The sequence below is a fragment of the Pan troglodytes genome, chromosome 13, assembly GCF_028858775.2.
Source record: "Pan troglodytes isolate AG18354 chromosome 13, NHGRI_mPanTro3-v2.0_pri, whole genome shotgun sequence".
Lineage (NCBI taxonomy): Eukaryota > Metazoa > Chordata > Mammalia > Primates > Hominidae > Pan > Pan troglodytes.
This window is the reverse complement of record NC_072411.2, coordinates 46,317,542-46,337,320: the sequence shown is the minus strand read 5'-3', so window position 1 is coordinate 46,337,320 and position 19,779 is coordinate 46,317,542. Positions and strand designations below refer to the sequence as shown.

General features: G+C 36.2%; 1 protein-coding gene across 45 annotated transcripts in view; it reads left to right on the top strand.

Annotated features, from left to right (window-relative positions):
- GTDC1 (glycosyltransferase like domain containing 1) overlaps positions 1-19,779 on the top strand; it is a 386,422-nt gene that overhangs the window by 38,617 nt on the left and 328,026 nt on the right. The window lies entirely within an intron of this gene.

Below are 19,779 nucleotides of genomic sequence, written 5' to 3'. Positions count from 1 at the left end.
CTGCTGTCTGCAGGGCACACCAGTGGGAGCAGCATGTGCAAAGGCCTTGTGGCAGGATGCAACAGGGCGCTTCTGCAAAAGAGTTCAGAGCGAACACTTTTGGTTGATAGGAAGTCAACTAAAATAATACAGCATAATGCATACAGTCATTTAATTTGTAAGAGAATTATGGGATTATAAAGAAATAGCACAGGAAGGGCATTTTACCCTGCTAAGTGGTGGAAATGGGGGGAATTAGTATACAAACTTAGGATCTAGAAATAGATTTCCAGAGGGTTTTGGAGAAAGTAAGCAAGGTAAGCCAAAGTTCAGACATTAGGTCAGCTTCTAAGACAAAAATTCTCCATTGGCATGTAAAATCTTATATTTATATGTACTTATAAAATAGAGCCATTGTGTAGTCCATTAAGAGATGAAGCATTGAGAATTGGACTTGGTAGCAAAGCCTTAATGGTCAGCTCAAACATTCTTGGGAGTTAAAAAGCCAAAAGAGACAGATACTCAGTAAACTTGCCTGCATGTAGTCTTTATTATTGCACATAGAAAATATTTGTACTCTTCTTTTAGCTTAAATCTGTTTATGTATATATATGCATTGATTATGTATTTTAAAATATGAGATAATTAGTTATTACGCTAAGAGGTCAGGGATTCAATACCTGGAGAGATGATATCCCCACAGCAAAAACACTGCTTTTCTCTCTAGACAGTGTTGGAGTCTTTACTTAGTCCAGTTTGAAATGCATGCTGTGTGGACACAGGGAGGACTTAATGTTTAGAGTTATGTTCAAATCTATCCTTGTCTTTAGAGCCTTACCATGGATAGGTTATTAGTGTGATCTTGTTACTGAGATTTGCCCTGCCTGAATTTTGAGACCCATATAATATCTTTCAGTACAGCTACATGAGAGTATAAGCATATATATTCATGCATTCTAATGCAGTGGAGCAATTTTTCTCTTAGAGCTTTTCCAATCAAGGAAGCAGGTACTATTTACAGTGTATATTAGACAAATTGGAAGCAGGTGCTTCCCACTCTCTCTCATCTTTGTAGCCATTCTTTCTCTATGGCCCTGCTTGTATCTGTATACTACATGCATCTCTATGGTTTTTCTCTTTTTGTATGTTCTAAAATAGATGTGTGACAAAAAATCCATAATGCAGTCTTTTTTATGCACTCAATGTTAATTTATGTTTGAATACTAGAGTCGACTATTTGGTCATTCTTTTTTAGTTTATGATTTGCTTGTTTATTTCTTCTCCTGTTTACTATTTAAGAATTACATATATACTCCAGTCTGGCAGAAGTGATCAAATATTATTATTTTTTACAAAATATCTTCAAAATTTTATTGGTATGTAGCTTGGTGCCACATTTTGAACATGTATATGATCATTTGTTATGTTTGAGTGTTTCTGAAATTGAGTTACTTAATAATTTGTGAGTATTATCTTTTAAAATGAAATAAAGTGACAAGGTTTATCCTTTTGAATTGATAGGACCTGTTATTAAAATCATATTATTCCACATAAATCAGACATAAAAGTCTTATTTCTTCTTTCTGTTTCAATTATATAATTTAAGTAAGTTATAGCTTCCTTTAGACATGTCCCAGTTTATTGAACATACTCAATTTCCATTGTAAGCATGTAGATAGGATTGGTGACTCTATAAATTTTTTGGGATAAATTTTGTAAATAGTATTGGAAATTAATCTTAGAATTCTAAGTGTCACTATTATTTTTCTTTAATGCTTCTGTTTGTAGTACAGGGTACCGAGTAATATAGTGGATAAAACACATAGTCCTAGCCCTAATAAGAAAGAAAGACTAGTGTATAAGTAACTTGAATAAATGGTGTAAGAGAAGCACAAATAAAACTCAGATGGAAAAAAAAAAGATTGTATTAGTTCTTAAAAGATATGATACTTGAGCTGGGCCTTAAGTAACTGTTAGAAAAATGATGGGGGAAGATTTGGGAAAAGGGTATTGTAGGCTGAGCAGATAACACAAGAAAAGAGAGTCTTAAATGCCTTGTATGATTGAAGAGTCTCTAGTGGTCTCACATAGGAGCAGAGGGGGAGTTGTTGGTGATTAGACTGGACTGTCCCAAACTGGGTTTGATTATCTTGTAAGAGTGTGCAGATCTTACTTGTTAGGCAGTGGGCAGCCTTAGAAGGTAATAGACCATCTTTAATGTGTCCTCTGATATATTGATAACTACTCTTGTTGTTTGTAGTAGATATTACAGTACTCATTTTGGAGAAAAACTAACGCTCAGAGGAGCTAAATGACTTGCCCAAGGTCTTGTGACAACTAGTTGTCAAAGCTAGAATTCAAACCAAATGTTCATTTGAACCCGCATGTTTCATCTCTTTTAAGTGGGGGAACAAGGCAATCAGGCTAAATTTCAGGAATGTTTCCAAAGCAGTTGGTTTCTTGGATTAGAAAGTAATACTGTAGAGGCATGGTAGCCAACTGGGAGACTATTTTAATGATTCAGACAAGTGGTAGTATGAACTTGAATTTGTGGTAGTAAAAACAGGACTGAAAAGAAGGGTTTGTATATGAGATTAAGGTAGGAGAATTGTCAAGACTGGGTCATTAAGTACGGGTAATAAGAATGCATTATTTCAAACTTATGTGGTAGAAAAATGATGTCCCCAGTGGCTGGCTTACCTGAGCTAAGAGCCAGCTGGTTTAAAAGAGAGACTGGGGCTTGCCAGGGATCCAGAATTAAGTGATATAATGTTAAAGTGATTTGATTGTGAAGAGTTAAAGGGTGAGCTATAAAAGTCACATTCTAGCTTCAGGTTAAACATATGAGCACAGAGCTGAAAACTAGAGGCAAAGCCTAACATTTTGGGTAGACTGTGAACAGAGTATGGAAGGAGTACCTGAATAAAGGGTGAGGGTGCAAAACAATTATCATGGGCTGAGACTGTGCTGACTGTTGTCCATTTGTACAAAGTTTTGCTCCCTCTCAGCTTCCTCTGTGGTTGTACTAGCTGTTATGGGTTTAACTGTATCCCCTTCCTAACTCCTAGTACCCCAAAATGTGAACTTATTTGGAGATGAGATTTTCACAGACTTTAACTTAGTTTTGGAGATAATCAAGTTAGCATTAGATTGTTAGGGTGGGCCCTAATCTAATATGACTGGTGTCCTTATAAAAAGGGGAAATTTAGACACAGATATTTACAGAGGGAAGACTATGTGAAGATTAACTAGAGAACAGTATTTACAAGTCAAGGATTGCCTGAGGCTACTAGAAGATGAGAGAGAGACTTGAAACAAATTCTCCCTCACAGCCCTTCTAAGGAACCAACCCTGCCGACACCTTGATCTTTGACTTCCAGCCTTCAGAATTATGAGATAACACATTTCTGTTGTATCAGCCACCCAGTTTGTGGTACATTGTTATAGCAGCCCTAGGAAATTAATAAAGCAATATATAGGGGATTGGGAGAGGTATAGGGGTCTGGTTGCAGTATTAAATAGGGTGGTCAGGAAAGGCCTCACTAAGAAGCAGATAAAATGAGGAAAGAATTGAAGGAGGTGAGGGAATAAGCCATGAGGATATTTGCCAGGAGAGCATTCCTGACAAAGGCATGTGCCTCTGATGTATTTAGGTGGAAAAAGAGGACAGTGTGTCTGTAATGGGGTGACCTGGGAAATGAGATCTGAGAGGACATACAGTGAGCATGGGCAGATTGGGTAGGGCCTTCTAAACCATTGACAGCCTTCTGACTTATATGCATTGATATGGAAAGCCAGAGGATTTTAAGCAGAGTGATCTTATCTACACTTTAAAAGGATTATCTTGGCCTTTGGGATGAAAATAGACAATGGGGATAAGGTAGAGAGACCAGAAAGGAGGATTGTGGAATGGTCCAGGCATTAGCCAGAGCTGATAGAAGTTTGGATAGGAGGGTGGCAGTATATGTGAGAAGAAATGGCTAGTACTGGATATATATGTTATTAGTAGAACATTGGGATATTATGACAGATTGAATATGGGGTATGAGAGAAAGTTTGGACTAAGCAACTGGAATATAACAGAGTTTGATTGAGCAAAGAATGATTCCTGAATAGAGCAGGACCCTCTGTTCCATCCCCTTAGCCCCCAGCCAGAATAGGTTCAGAGTGACTCTGTGCTGCTGAATTGGAGAAAATTTATGAACAGAAAAAAAAAAAAGTAACGTATAGAAAACGGAAGTGAGGTACAGAAACAGCTGGATTGGTTACAGCTTGGCGTGCCTTATTTGAACACAGTTTGAACAGTTGGCTGTCTTTGATTGGCTGAAACTTGGTGATTTGTGCAAGAGTAGGTTACAGTCTGTTTACACATCCAGTTGAGTTACAGTTCACTATGTATGGAGAAACCTTTAGGCTGAACTTAATATATGTAAGGAGGTAGCTTTAGGCTATACTTTTTAACAGTACAATTTTTTTTCCCATTCTTTTGCTTTCAGCTTATTGTGTCTTTGAAAATAAAGTGTGTCTCTTGTAGATAGCACATAGTTGGATCGTGTTTTCTTATTCATTCTGCCAATATGTGCCTTTTGGTTATAGTGTTTCATTAGCCTTTAATGTAATTACTGATAAGGTAAGATTTACAATTGCCATTTTGCTACTTATAATCTATGTGTCTTATTTCTTTTGTCTTTCTTTATTCCTCCATCACTGCTGACTTTTGGGTTAAACAGCTATTTTCTCCCCCGGCCCCCACTGTCCCCACTGGATGCTTCTTACACCAGTAAATAGCTATTTTCTAGTGTACCATTTTAATTTTCTTGTTTCATTTACTATATTTTTTGTTGTTAGTTGTTTTATGCACATGTTCTCATGTTCTACACTTTGAGCTTCTAGCAGCACTTTGAGCCTATGCTCAGTGTTTTCTAGATGATTTTCATAGGGAAATAATGCCAGGGTTCTGACTTACTAATGGTCAGGAAATATGACTGAAAATAATTTTCTTGGCTGGGCACAGTGGCTCATGCCTGTAATTTCAGCACTTTGTGAGGCCAAGGCGGGCGGACCACGAGGTTAGATCGAGACCATCCTGGCTAACACAGTGAAACCCCGTCTCTACTAAACCCCGTCTCTAGCTGGGTGTGGTGGCTGGTGCCTGGAGTCCCAGCTACTCGGGAGGCTGAGGCAGGAGAATGGTGTGAACCCGGGAGGCGGAGCTTGCAGTGAGTGGAGATCGCACCACTGCGCTCCAGACTGGGCGACAGAGCGAGACTCCATGTCAAAAAAAAAAAAAAAAAAAAAAGAATTTTCTTGTCCAACAATTATATTTTCTTAATATAGTTTGAATCTTCTGTTTACTCATGTTTACAGCAGGGCATCTGTTCTCTTTCTTCCTTCCTTTTTGTTTCTCCCTATCTGTTTCCCTCCCTCTAATTCATTCAACAAACATATTTTGTATGTATGTAGTTGCACCAGGGGCTTGGGGTGTAGTAATGTATAAAACAGATGGTCTCTTCCTCAGTCTTTCGGTCAGCAGTAGATTTTGCTAACTCAAATTCTTCCTAGAACATTGAAATATCCAAGTAGTATACAGTAGGGTGTGGTGGGATCTGTAGACAATTCCAGGGATATTCTCATTCAGATTAACAAAAAAAAGAAGTTTGCAGGCCTTGGAAGACCTCTGTTTTAATGTAAACATTTCTCTGTAGTAGGAATTGTTGGAATTTCTTTAACCAGCTCTCACTTGCCACTCCCTTGTTGAGATTTGAGTAGTGTAGTTTTCCCTGTCTTGAAAACATGCTCCTGGAACCAGTGTGCTTTAACGTTTTCAGTGTTTTCAACTGTTTATTTCATATTAATTCAAATGAGCCCTGAAAACGTATTAGATTCCATAGTGTTTATACAACAGATATGAATTGTAAAGGATAGAATCACCCTAACATTTAATCGTAAAAAGTATATTTTTAAGCCTTTACTTGGGTTTCCATTGTTCTTTAAATTTATATAGAAAGATTGTCATTTTTATGATACAGTTTTTTTGTTCCCCTTCAAAGAAGGGGGGATAACAGATAAACTTTTGGATTCATTTTCCATTTTTTAATCTGAAGTTGATGTATTTCAAGAATATTATTTTCATCAAAGGATTGGATATAAATTGTGTTGGCTGCTGGACTCGGTGGCTCACGCCTGTAATCCCAGCACTTTGGGAGGCCGAGGTGGGCAGATGATGAGGTCAAGAGATCGAGACCATCCTGGCCAACATGGTGAAACCCCAATATGGTGAAACCCTGTCTACTAAAAATACAAAAATTATCTGGGCGTGGTGGTGTGCGCCTGTAATCCCAGCTACTTGGGAGGCTGAGGCAGGAGAATCTCTTGAACCCGGGAAGTGGAGGTTGCAGTGAGCTGAGATCGCACCACTGCACTCCAGCCTGGCGACAGAGCGAGACTCCATGTCAAAGATAAATAAATAAAAATAAAATGAATAAATAAATAAATAAATAAATAAATTGTGTTGTCAATGAGCTGTATAATAAATGACATCAATTTTAGCAAATAACCTAGTGTACATATACTATATGTTCAAAAAGTTAAGGAGAATATAGGAATTTTACTTTGCTAATGATGAGGATGCTAGTCTCTTCTATCCTGTGCGACCCTGAATAAGGCTTTATTGGGAGGTTAAAGCTGAGATAGATCTAGGTTTAGTAGGAAGGAACAGATTGGTCTTCATTATGCTGTCAAAAAGGTCTTATACTAATGCAAACCATGCCTAAGAAACAAAGTGTTTTTTTCTCTAATCTTTATATAATTTATATTTGATTACCAGCCTGAGGTATTTTACAATCAAAGAACATATTATGTTCATATAATACCATTTTATAAGGTTTTTTTTTTTTTTTTTTTTTTTTTTTTTTTTTTTTTTTTTTTTTTTTTGAGACAGAGTCTTGCTCTGTCGCCCAGGCTGGAGTGCAGTGGCACAATCTCGGCTCACTCACTGCAAGCTCTGCCTCCCGGGTTCACGCCATTCTCCTGCCTCAGCCTCCCCAGTAGCTGGGACTACAGGCGCACGCCGCCACGCCCAGCTAATTTTTGTATTTTTAGTGGAGACGGGGTTTCACTTTGTTAGCCAGGATGGTCTTGATCTCCTGACCTTGTGATCCACCCGCCTTGGCCTCCCAAAGTGCTGGGATTACAGGCGTGAGCCACCGTGCCCGGCCAATACCATTTTATCATTAATCTCTGCAATCAACCTTGGCTAACTTTTAATATGACATTGGCCACTACCACCCTAAAACTCTTTCCTGAAAGCTATAAAGTGAACTATTTTCAGTTTTTCTGTTCTGTTTGCATTTAAGTTGGCTTCACGCAAACCTTATCATCGAAATGTTTTCTAGAGGGGAAAATTGTTATATTTGTATGAAAAAGGAGAATTTGTCACTTCTTTCAGCTAAGTTGATTAGAAATTACATGTGAAGCTATAAAAAATTAATGAAAGTCAAAGCAATCAGTAAACAGTACCCTGGCCTAAACCAGTGGACAAATCTGCAGAGTACAGATGTCTGCATTAGGAGTGCAGTGTGATAGCATTTTTTTTCTTTCTTCACTCAAATCTGTGGAGTTGTCCCCCACATTTACTCTGCATTCTCTGTTAAAATATTTTGTGGAAATATATTCTGGGGGAACATTGGTAACTGCACATCTTTCTACAAGTGTCTTTTATAGTATAAACCAAAACATAGATGCCATGACTTTGTCTTTTGGAAGGGAGTTTCTTGGCATCCTTGCTTAGAACTCACCCCTGAAAAGATGTTAACACTAATCTTTAAATTTCAACAAGGTGTGTAGTTTGACTCTAAAAGGGGAATGAAGCAGCTCAGAATGCTTAAATCTTCAGAGACCAACCCAAAGTCAAAGGCATTATAAGCTTTGGTTCAGCTAATTTACAAGGAGGATAATTGCAGAAAAATTATCATATAAGTTTACTGGAAATAACCACTAAATTCTTTAACTTGCTGTGAGTATAGCCTAAGATACCTGCTTTAGTTATTTATTTGACAAACTGCTGCAAAACTTTGTGGCTTAAAACTAGGACAACATATATTTTGCTCATGAGTCTCTTATTTGGAAGGGTTCATTGGGCATAATTTGTTTTTGCTACACTTTGTGTTAGATGATGTGGCTCAAAGGTGAGGGCCAGAATCATTTGAGTGCTACTCATGCATACCTACGGTGGTTGGATACTGGTTAGAACATTTATATGTGGCCTGAGCATCTTCTTAGTGTGTTGGCTGTCTTCTAAAGGTGAGAGGAAGGAGAGGGAGAAGCTGCGAAGACCTGTATTGTCTATTTATAGTTTACTTTTGGAAGTCACACAGTACTACTTCCAAGACATTTTATTACTTGATAGAAAGGCCTGCTAAATTCAAGCTGGAGGGAAAATTGTCTCCACCTCTGGATGAGAGAGTAACAAGCTACTAGAAGGGCACGAGGGACTGGGAATATTGCTGTGGTTGTTTTTGGAAAATAGTTGGCTACATCATTTTACCTGATTATCTATATATTCTCTTATTTCCGGCCTCAGATTGATTCAGTTTTCTGGGGCCAAAATGCTCAATAGTTAAGTGTAGAAAGTAGGAGACAGATTAAAATATTTTCCTATGATTAATGTAAAGCTCCTTCAATTACATTTTGTTTGTAATTGTATCTTTTTCTGGAACTCTGGAACCCTTAGGGGGCAGGGTTAAAATGGCAAAACCCAGCATTTTATGTTACATTAGCTGTACTGAAAAATGGTGTGATGTATTACAGTTGAATCATCAGAGTTCAAGTCACAGTTCTGCCACTTTCTAGCTGTGTGACAGAGGGACAGTTACTTAACCTCTCTGAGTTCACTCATCTACAAAGTCAAGGTGATGATCCCTTCCTTATAGATATGTTTTGTAAAACAGAGATACATTTAAAGGGACCCTTTCAGTGAATGGGAGGTCTTGGGGTCTCAGATATTATCATTAGGCAGGTTGATGAAAGTGTATGAGTTAAGATGTTAAATTTATAATGACCCAGAATGATAAAATTAAGAAACTTTTTTAGGATATTTAGATACTTAGAAGTTAGACCAAATATAGGTGCATGTGACTGGAAGGATTTAGAGTAGAGAAAAACCTAAGAAGGAATTCTGGAAGAATATGTCTCCATTTTGAAAGGTACATTATATCTTACCAGCTACCAATCAACTTTTTTTTTTCCTTTGTTTTCTTTATTTTTTGAGACAGGGTCTTGCTCTTTTGCCTAGGTTGAAGTGCAGTGGCATGATCATGGCTTACTGCAGCCTTGACCTCTTGGGCTCAAGTGATCCTGCCACCTCAGCCTCCTGAGTATCTGGGACTACGGGAGTGCTCCACTACATCCAGCTAATTAAAAAAAAAAAAAAAAAGTTTGGCCTCCCAAAGTGCTGGGATTATAGGTGTGAGCCTCTGTGCTTGGCCTAAAATTTTTTTATAGAGATGAGGTCTTGCCGTGTTGCCCAGGCTAATCTTGAACTCCTGGGCTCAAGCAGTCCTCACTCCACGGCGTCCTAAAGTGTTGGCATTACAGCCATGAACCACTGTGTCTGGCCCTTAACACCTTTTTACGGAAATGAATGTTTCAAAGATTTATTAAAATAATGAACAGTTAGTTAAGGTACTTTAATAAATGCCATAATACCTTAGTTTTAAATGTTTTATATTTAGTGGAAAATGCTAATTTTCTTCTATTTTTATTTTTCTATAATAATTGTAGAAGTGACATACATGTTATAGAAAAGAAATTGAGGAAACAAATCACCATGATTCCATTACTCAGAGGCAGACTGTTAATGTTTTGTCATATTTCCTTTCAGTTTTTTTTAATATTATAGCTATCCATGGTCAAGATCATAATGTATAACTTAATAACTTTCCTTTTTTACTTAATTATCATAATAATTTCTCACGTCATTAAATTTTATATATCATGTAGGTGTATCATACCATTTTAAGATTTTTATGATTTTTTTCTGCTAGACATAATGTGATGAATATATATTTGCACATGAATATTTTTTGTCTTTATTTTGATTATTTTCCATGGGAGGTATTTCTAGAAAGATAATTACTGGATAAAAGTATGTGAATATTTTTAAGGTCTTTGATTAATTTGTTATATTTCTTTCCACAAAGTATTACCATTTTATATCTCTACTAAAGTAGAACAGCAGTATGATTATTTGTTTTTGTAAACAAAGTTGCCTAATTTGACAGTTAAAAGTATCCTTTGTAAAATTTGCATTTATGCTATCTTAGATTAAAATTTTCTTTCTAATATTTAGTATTTATTTCTTTCATTTTAATTCAAATAGACTTTCTATATGTTAGGGAAATAATTTTTTCAATATATTTTTTCTAGGTTTGGAGAAATTTCATCACCCAGTATATTTTGTTCCTTTATAAACAGTTTAAAATTTATTTTTTTCATTTTGTATGAAAGACATACTAGAGTCACACTAACCTGCACGGTACAGTTATTCTTTTCAATGGATGATAGTTCTCATTTTTAGTAACTTAGTTTTCTTTATCTTTTAGTTATTTTTAGAGTGTGTTGTGCATTTAAAGTGGATATACATTTAGTTTTTAATATTATGTTTGTCAAACTTCAAGTAACTATATTTTGGTTATTCTGAAGGGACTTTTTCATAAATAGAATTTATGAAATTCTTCTCACTGGCAAAATTTTAATTTCAAATGGAGTATTTTACTAGGCCTTATTCAGGTTATATAAAAATTAAGATTTATTTGTTTCCTTTTAAAATTTTTTTCAAGTGTTTTAAATTCACAGAAAAGTACAATACAATGTCACTCTCTCCGAGGTCTGTCAGATCTGAACCTTTTTTGCCATGTGTATAATAGGAGAAAACAACTGTTTTTTGTTCTATGTTCAAACTCAGCACAGAATACTTCACCTCTGGTCATCAAAATGTGTATGGGGTTTTTTCCTCACTGACTGGTTGTCTGACACCAACTGGTTATCCTACAATTTAACTTAGCTCTGACATTATCTGCCTGGAGATAGTGACAGATCCTGCAGGTTAAGGGCTTGATCCCACAAGATTGTCCCCCACTTCAGACACCAATCTCAAGTAGTAGGCTATCCTCGATTTCTGTCCAACTTAGCTACAAATTGGAGGTGCCCACCAGCACCTTCTTGGGAGCAGCTCACAGAACTCAGGGAAATACTTTTACCAGTTTATTAAAAAAGGATATGATAAAGGATACAAATGAACGGCCAGATCAGCCAGATGAAGAGATGTGTAGGGCGAGGTCTGGAAGGGTCCTGGGCGCAGCAACTTCTTTCCCTCTGGACTGGGGATGTGCCACTCTGAGCACGTGGATGTATTCACCAACTCAGAAGCTCTCTGAACCCCTTAGTTCAGGGATCTTTCTGGAGGCTTCATCAGGTAGGCATGATTGATTATTAACTCATTATCTATTCGCTTTCCCCTCCGCATAGGATGGGAGTGGGGTGGAACTGTAGGTTCCAAGCTTCTAATCACGGCTTGGTCTTTCTGGTGATCATCCAGGAGCCCACCAAGAGTTGCCTCATTAGAAAAAAAGATGCTCCTATCACCCAGGAAATTCCAAGGGATTTAGAAGTTCTGTGTGAGGAACCAGGGACAGAGACCAATACACATATTTCCTATTAATTCACACCATGTTTAGTTCAATTTTTAACTTTTTATTTCTTAAATAGAACTTTATAGATGGAAGTGAGGATCTCTGTGATGCTGATGCCTAATTCCATTCTCCTTTCCCTAGCCTCAGAGGTTTTTATACGTTTATTTAATATGCATGTATCAATAATAAAAAGCCCATATAAATGATATCTGTACCTGTCCCTCTGAAATTTTTCTTTTTTCACCAATATATAATATTTATATATTATATATAATATTTATATATTATATATATAATATTTATATATTATATATATAATATTTATATATTATATATATAATATTTATATATTATATATATAATATTTATATATTATATATATAATATTTATATATTATATATATAATATTTATATATTATATATATAATATTTATATATTATATATATAATATTTATATATTATATATATAATATTTATATATTATATATAAATATTTATATATTATATATATAATATTTATATATTATATATAATATTTATATATATTATATATAAATATTTATATATTATATATAATATTTATATAATATATATAATATTTATATAATATATATATAATATTTATATATTATATATATAATATTTATATATTATATATGTAATATTTATATAATATATGTAATATTTATATATTATATATGTAATATTTATATATTATATATAATATTTATATATTATATATAATATTTATATATTATATATATAATATATTGGTGAATTATATATTGGTGAAATATATAATATTTCACCAATATTATATTTTTAAACTTATTTAGGTTAAAATAAGTGTTGCTCTAGTTTAGTGGTTTTCAGAATGTGGTCCCCGACCAGCAATCTTAGTATCACTTGGGAACTTATTAAAAATACAGCTTCTCAGGCCAGGACTGAATAAATAAATTGTGCTACCCAGTACAAAATGAGAATGCTGGGCCCCATGTTTAGAAACTATTAATAATGTCAAGATGGTGACAGCAGAGCATTAAACCAGGTGCAGGGTCCTTCCGTGCTTGGTAGCTGTGAAGCTAGCCCTGTCTAGACCTCACTCCTGACCTAGTGAATAGAAACTCAGAGTAAGGACCAGCAATCTGTGTTTTAACAAGCCTTCTGGGTGATTCTTTTGAATGTTTAAGTTGTGTTAGTTTTCTACAGCTGCCATAACAAAATACCACAGATGAGGTGGTTTAAAGAACAGAAATTACAAACCTGCACATGTACCCCTGAACCTAAAATAAAAGTTAAGAAAAAAAAAATTATTTTCTGAGTTCTGGAGGCTGAAATTCTAAGATCAATGTGTTGGCAGGTTTGCTTTCTTCTGAGGTCTCTTTCCTGGCTATGCAGTTGTTCACCTTGCTCATATGGTCCTCTCTGGTCTATATGCAAGCATGCTAAGTTCCTCTCATAAGGACATTTCTTCTTATAAGGACACTAGTCAAATTAGATTAGGACCCACCCACTCTAATAGCCTCATTTTGACTTAATCACCTCTTTAAAGGCCCTGCCTCCAAATACAGTTATTCTGAGGTGCTAGAGGTTAGGGCTTCAACATATGAATTTTGGAGGGACACAGTTCAGCCCATAACACCACTACTATAGTTCAGTGAATTTTTAGGGCTATATTATATTCAGTTGTATGATTATACTGTATGTTTTGTGCTGTTGCTGGACATTTAGGTTATTTTCCGTTTTTTTTTTTTTTTTTTTTTTCTGCTATAACAAACAATGCTGCTATGGAGAGTCTTGTATAAATATTTTGTATATCTTGTGAATTTCTCTAATTCTGATGATATATAATGGTATAGAATTATTGGATTGTGGCAAGTAGAATCTCTGAGCTTTAGCTGATATTGCCAAGTTGCTCAGCAATTTGGAAGTGAAGAGAATTCTTCACTTCTCTGAAAGTGTAAGAGAATTCTTGTTTCACTCTCTCCCAGGCAACATTGATATTGTTAGACTTTAAAAAAATATTCTGGGTGGGAATTGAACAATGAGAACACATGGACACAGGAAGGGGAACATCACACACCGGGGACTGTTGTGGGGTGGGGGGCGGGGGGAGGGATAGCATTAGGAGATATACCTAATGCTAAATGACGAGTTAATGGGTGCATCACATCAACATGGCACATGTATACGTATGTAACAAACCTGCACGTTGTGCGCATGTACCCTAAAACTTAAAGTATAATAATAATAAAATTTAAAAAAAAGTTCTGATAGGCATGAATTTCATAGGGTTGTTTTAATACGCATTTTTCTGCTCATTGTTAACATTGAGCATCTTTTTATGTATTTATTGATCATTTAAGGTTTTCCTTCTCTGTGGATTACATGTTCATGTTTTTTACCTGTTTCTTTTGGGTCATTTGTCCTTTTCTTATTGATTTGTAGACTTTTTCTCCCTAGCATCTGCATTTATACCATTATTGGTTATGTGTGGGAGAAATACATTTTTCCAGTTTGTAGAGTTATTCACTTTATGAAGTCTTCTTTTCTGTGTAAGTTCTGAATTTTAATGGCAAATTTATCAGTTTCTTTTTCTTTATGATTTCTTTTCCTGTTTTTATTTTTGATATGATTTCTTAGTGTAGACTTCAAGTGCCCTGATGTCAATCGAATTACAACAACAACAAAAAACCAAAATCCTGCACTGCCTTTTGTTTAATGGAAGGCTGCATCTATGCTTTTGATTTTGCTAGTGTGTAATTTTAAATGGTGATGTTTTGGCTTTAGGAGACGACTTTTTCTGTAACCCAGCACATGTGGTTTGGAACCATATTTTGAGCTGTTTAACAACACAAGCTTCTATTTCTGTATATGGGTGGGTTTGTCATAATGATATTTAAATAAGTAAGTTTAATTGTCTGTTAGTAAATAAAAGAGAACAGTGACTCCATCTTTGGGTATGTGTTGTCTTGGGTTTTCTTGGCCTTTTGTAGCTCAGTATCATCATCTAGAAATACACTGAATACTTTTTATGCTGCTAACAGTACTAGTGTTTATTTGGGAAATATTGGTTAATGTCATTTTACTAAAAATTTCGGCCATTTATTACCAAAAAGTAAGGTTTTGTACCAGTCTAGGGCAACATTTTCTCTTTGTGCTGAGTTCCCACGTACACTTAGTACATTTTTTCAAATTTTATTACCTTCTCCCAGCCCCACCCCCTTGCCACAACTTCTAACAAATGCATATAATTGTGTCACTGATAGTTGTAAATGTCTACTTGACTCATTGAGGGCCCGTTGATTATTTGGATATAGACTATGTATACTCCCTAGCCCCTGCTCTGGGAACATTTTGGCTGTTTTCAGACTTGCTTATATCTCCATTACAAAGCGATGGTATATACCAAGGAGGAGGTGAATACCATCTTCCTAATTGTATGAGTTACTTTTTGGTGGCCGAACTTGGTGGACAAAGTTCAAAAAGTTTTAGGATGATGATAATTGAAACTAGTGTGGTCCAGTGTTAGTATCAGAGCTTGTTAGATTTGCAAATTTCTCAAGCCCCAGCCCAAACCTGCTGAATTGGAATTCCTAAGGATGAGGCCAGGGAATGTTTTAACAAGCTCTCCAGATGATCTGAGGCAGGTATCTGAAGGGCTGTTCCGCAGCATTTCCTTGCTTTCATACAGTTCTCTAAGGACAGCATGGTATGAAATTTCTAACAGTGTAGTAGTGTTGATAGAGCAACTTATAGTACTTGCCTGTAGCTCTTTTTTTTTTTTTTTTTTTTCTTGCGGTGAGGAGATGCAGTAGAGGGTGGGCAGGCTAGAAGAGTGTGAGGGAAGGGGGGTGGGTCTGATCCTTTCACTCTTCCTGGAAAACATTGGCCTTTATGTCTTTTCACTGTCTGCCTGGACTGCTGAAGTTATATAAGCTTTTTGATGTGCATCTGATGTCCCTAATTTCAAAGTAAAATCACTGACTTATTGAATATTTATTTGCATAACGTCCTTGTTTGGCCCTGTAGAAGATAAGAGGAAATATATATAAGGTGTGATCCTCACCCACATGCTGGAACATCATAGAGACTTGGGTTCAAATTGTGCCACTGAACTTGACTTGAGCAGTAATCTTTGGCAGAGTTCTTAATCTCCCTACATCTCATTTTCTTCTATTGTAAAATGAAAGCAGCACCTACTGTGCATTTGTTACTGGGATGTTCAAAGGATTAAATGAAATAATGTATATGAAGCACTTTAAACATAATAGGCACTCAGTAAATGGTAGTTGGATGCTATTATCATTATAATCATCATCTAGTTATTTCTGTATTTGAACATCACACTTGACTCTACAGGGCATACTATATTAACGGTCTAGGTGACACTTTTCAGGAATTGCTTTCCTGGCTCTGTGATGATTCCATCACGGTGGATAATTTAATTAGCCCATGCATGCTGAGCACTGTGGTTGTGGTGCTCAGTAAAAGATGTGGTATAGAAAGAACCAGGGCTTTGGAGTCAGACAGATCTTGATCTGTCATTACTCCAGAAGTCACGAGGTGTGCATCTTGGGCAAGTTTCTCTTCTTCCATTTCTCATCAGCTAAAAAAAAAAAAAAGAAGGAAAACACTCACCTTGATGGATTATTGTGGAGATTAAGTGAGACTACATGTAAAGCTCTTGGCCCGTAGTAGGTGCATGGTAATTTTTGTAATAAATGTTGCCTTGTCCCCTTCCTTCCTTTCATACTACAGAATTTTAGTGTGTTATCCCTAATATATGTTGAGTTTTCTTCCACTCTTTGCACTTAGAAATCATGAGGCTAAACCAAGAGCCTAAGTAACTTACTTGCAAGAGAAATGTTAGAGCTAGCTTAAGCAGAAGGGGATTTATTAAGGTATAATGGTTTACTAGGTCTTTGAGGGAGCAAAAGCAAAAGACTGTAGGCTGAGCTTCTAGGTGCAACTCCTGCTAGAACCACACTTTTCAGCTGTCTTACTAAGTGAGCTGCAGCCATTTCTGGTCTCAGAACCCTAATGCTCTGCTCAAATTTGGAAGCTACTGAATGAAGAGCTTCAGTTTTTGCTGCTGGCCCCAGAAGAATCATTACCTCGCCTGCCATCACTGGTGGATCTGCCTGTGTTTGATGCTATCTTTCCTTGTCTTCTTTCTCCCTTTGGCTTCCTAGGAGTGTTTCTCCTTGGGAAACTCAGGGCATATGCAGATCCTAATTGCAAGGAGGTCTAGCAAAAGTATACTTTAGCTTTCTAGCCATTTTGGTATTGTATGACATGCTAGAATGGGATTGGGTGGGTGTTGAGGACAAATCTTCTATATCTGCCACAGCTTTCAAAAAGGAAAGGGGCATGAGACATATTGATTTAGCACCTTTACTGTCTTAAAATCTTATCATCTTAAAAGAGATGATAGTTTCAAGAGAGGAAAGGGAAAATGTCAATCCAGTAATGTTGATAGGAGGTAAGTTCTATAGTACAGAAGAAAAATATTTTGTAGGTGAAGCCCAATTATTAAAGCAGTGTAAGAATCTAAATAGATCCTGTTGTGTTTATTTAGCTTATAGTATATAAATTTTATTTTTAAGAATGTCTTGTAACTCTTTTTTAACTTCACAGTTTTGCATTAGGGTATGTGGATACAGCATTCCTGTCAGGCTATCAGGTTTGCTCATTTTTGCCAATCGGAAGAAAAGTATATATTCTTGTTGAATTGATATCTTAAAACCTAGACCCATGCAAAAATTTTGTAAATGTAAATAATTTATATTACTTTGAACACATTTATGGTGGGGGTGGAGTTGGGATTAAGGTAAAGTTTTCATAAAGTATAGCGTCTAATTTATTTTACTGTTCTGTAGACTAGTACTGCCTAATAGAAATATAATGCAAGCCATGTGTATAATTTTAAATTTTCTAGTAGCCACATTAAAAAAAGTAAAAATAAATATATGAAATAAATTTTAATATGTTTAATTTAACCCAGTATATCCAGAATATCATTTAAACATGTGGTACTAGCCACATTTCATATACTCAAGCTACATGTGGCTAGTGGGCACCTATTGTCTGCCTTACTTCATACTAGAACTTTTCTGATTTGAGAAGTACTGAAATATACAATATGCATGTTTATAAAATGTTCACTGTGTGCCACATCTTGATAATACCTTACTGCTTACACTTTAAAAAATAACAATATGATTGTAAATCAGTGCCACTCCCCAAATTATAAGTATTGATATAATGACTTGCTGTATTTTATGAAAGTTCTGTAAGTGTATGAACTATTAAGAGTTTAGGGGTGTGAAGTATGATACTGAGGTACACCGTTACAGGCATGGTTTTGATGGGAGGTATTAGGCCATGAGAGTGTAGACCATTGCAGTTAATCCCTGCCACTTAACCAGTTCTTGATGGTGTATCCAGAGCACTGTTTATCATTGTTGTTTCCCTGAAGAAGTATATAAATTTTTGATTAGTAAATTTTTTTAAAGCACATACAATATATATTTTTATTTACCTATAAACAATGTACATGTATGATTGTAATAATATGTCAATTCTGAAACAAATAGAAGTATTAGAAACAAAAAAAGGATTAGGTTAGATTAGGTCTGACGTGTAAGAGGACACTGACAAAATCTCAAATATAGAGGCCTGGTATGGTGGCTCATGCCTGTAATCCTAGCACTTTGGGAGCCTGAGGTGGGAGGATCACTTGAGTTCCAGACCAGCCTTGGCAACATAGCAAGACCCTGTCTCTACAAAAATAAAAATAAAAATAATACTGAGTTTTAGGCTGGGTGTGGTGGCTCATGCCTGTATCCCATGCACTTTGGGAGGCTGAGGGGAGAAGATTGCTTGAGGTCAGAAGTTGGAGACAAGCCTGGGCAACATCGCAAGACCCCATTTCTATAACTTTTTTTTTTTTTAAAAAACAGAATTTTAATATTTTTCCATGCACTCCAAATAATTGCCTTGAGTAGACACCTTTCTTTGTAGACCGGTGCTCTAAATCTATGGAGCATTGACTCTCAAACTTGATTGATCACCAGGACCCCTTGGGGACATACACAAAAAGAATAATAAAAACAATGAAAAAAGTATGTCTTTACATATCACTATAGACATAAAGAAATAAAATTTCACGTGTGCATGTGTGTCTGTGTATGTGTGTGTGTGGAATATGTATTTAAGTTTTTAAATATGAGAATCCCTGTTATAGTTAGCGAGAGTTCTTAGGATTCATGGGAACTCTGTGAAATTATTTACAACATTATATATATATATATTCAGGCCTTCTTCAGAGGAGAAGGTCTGTAGTTTTTATCAGAATCTCAGGTGGTCTTGTGTCTTGATAAAATAACAGCCAAGCAAACGCTAGTATAGATACGTGAATTGGAATAGGTTGTTGGACTTGTGAGGCCAGGATGGATTCCTTCAGCATTAAGCTTCCCTGCAATCATCGGGCTGTTAAGACTGAGCAGTAGGCAGAGTTGGGAATGGTGGTATTTGTGCTGTTTCATAGATGAGGGCAGATGGATCTGGGAACTGACCTGAGGTGGTAACAGACTAGGGTCATAATTATATTTAGAAGGTCTGACATGTAAGAGGACACTTAAGAGTCTAGTGGACAAAGTCAAAGTCTGAGTCTGATGGCATAGGTCAGATTTTGAAGTCTAAGTAGACAGGCCAATGTCCCTGACAGGGAAGAGGGCTTAGGCAGAAATAGCATACTAATATTCAAGGCTTTTTTTTTTTTTTTGAGACCGAGTCTCACTCTGTTGCCCAGGCTGGAGTGCGGTGGTGCAATCTCGGCTTACTGCAACCTCCACCTCCCGGGTTCAAGCAATTCCCCTGCCTCAGCCTCCCGAGTAGCTGGGATTACAGGCACCTGCCACCACGCCTGGCTAATTTTTTGTATTTTTAGTAGAGACAGGGTTTCACCGTATTAGCCAGGATGGTCTCGATCTCTGGATCTGGTGATCTGCCTGCCTCGGCCTCCCAAAGTGCTGGGATTACAGACGTGAGCCACTGCACCATCATGGTGAGTTTTCCCAGATACTGAGTGTAAAGGAAAAAAC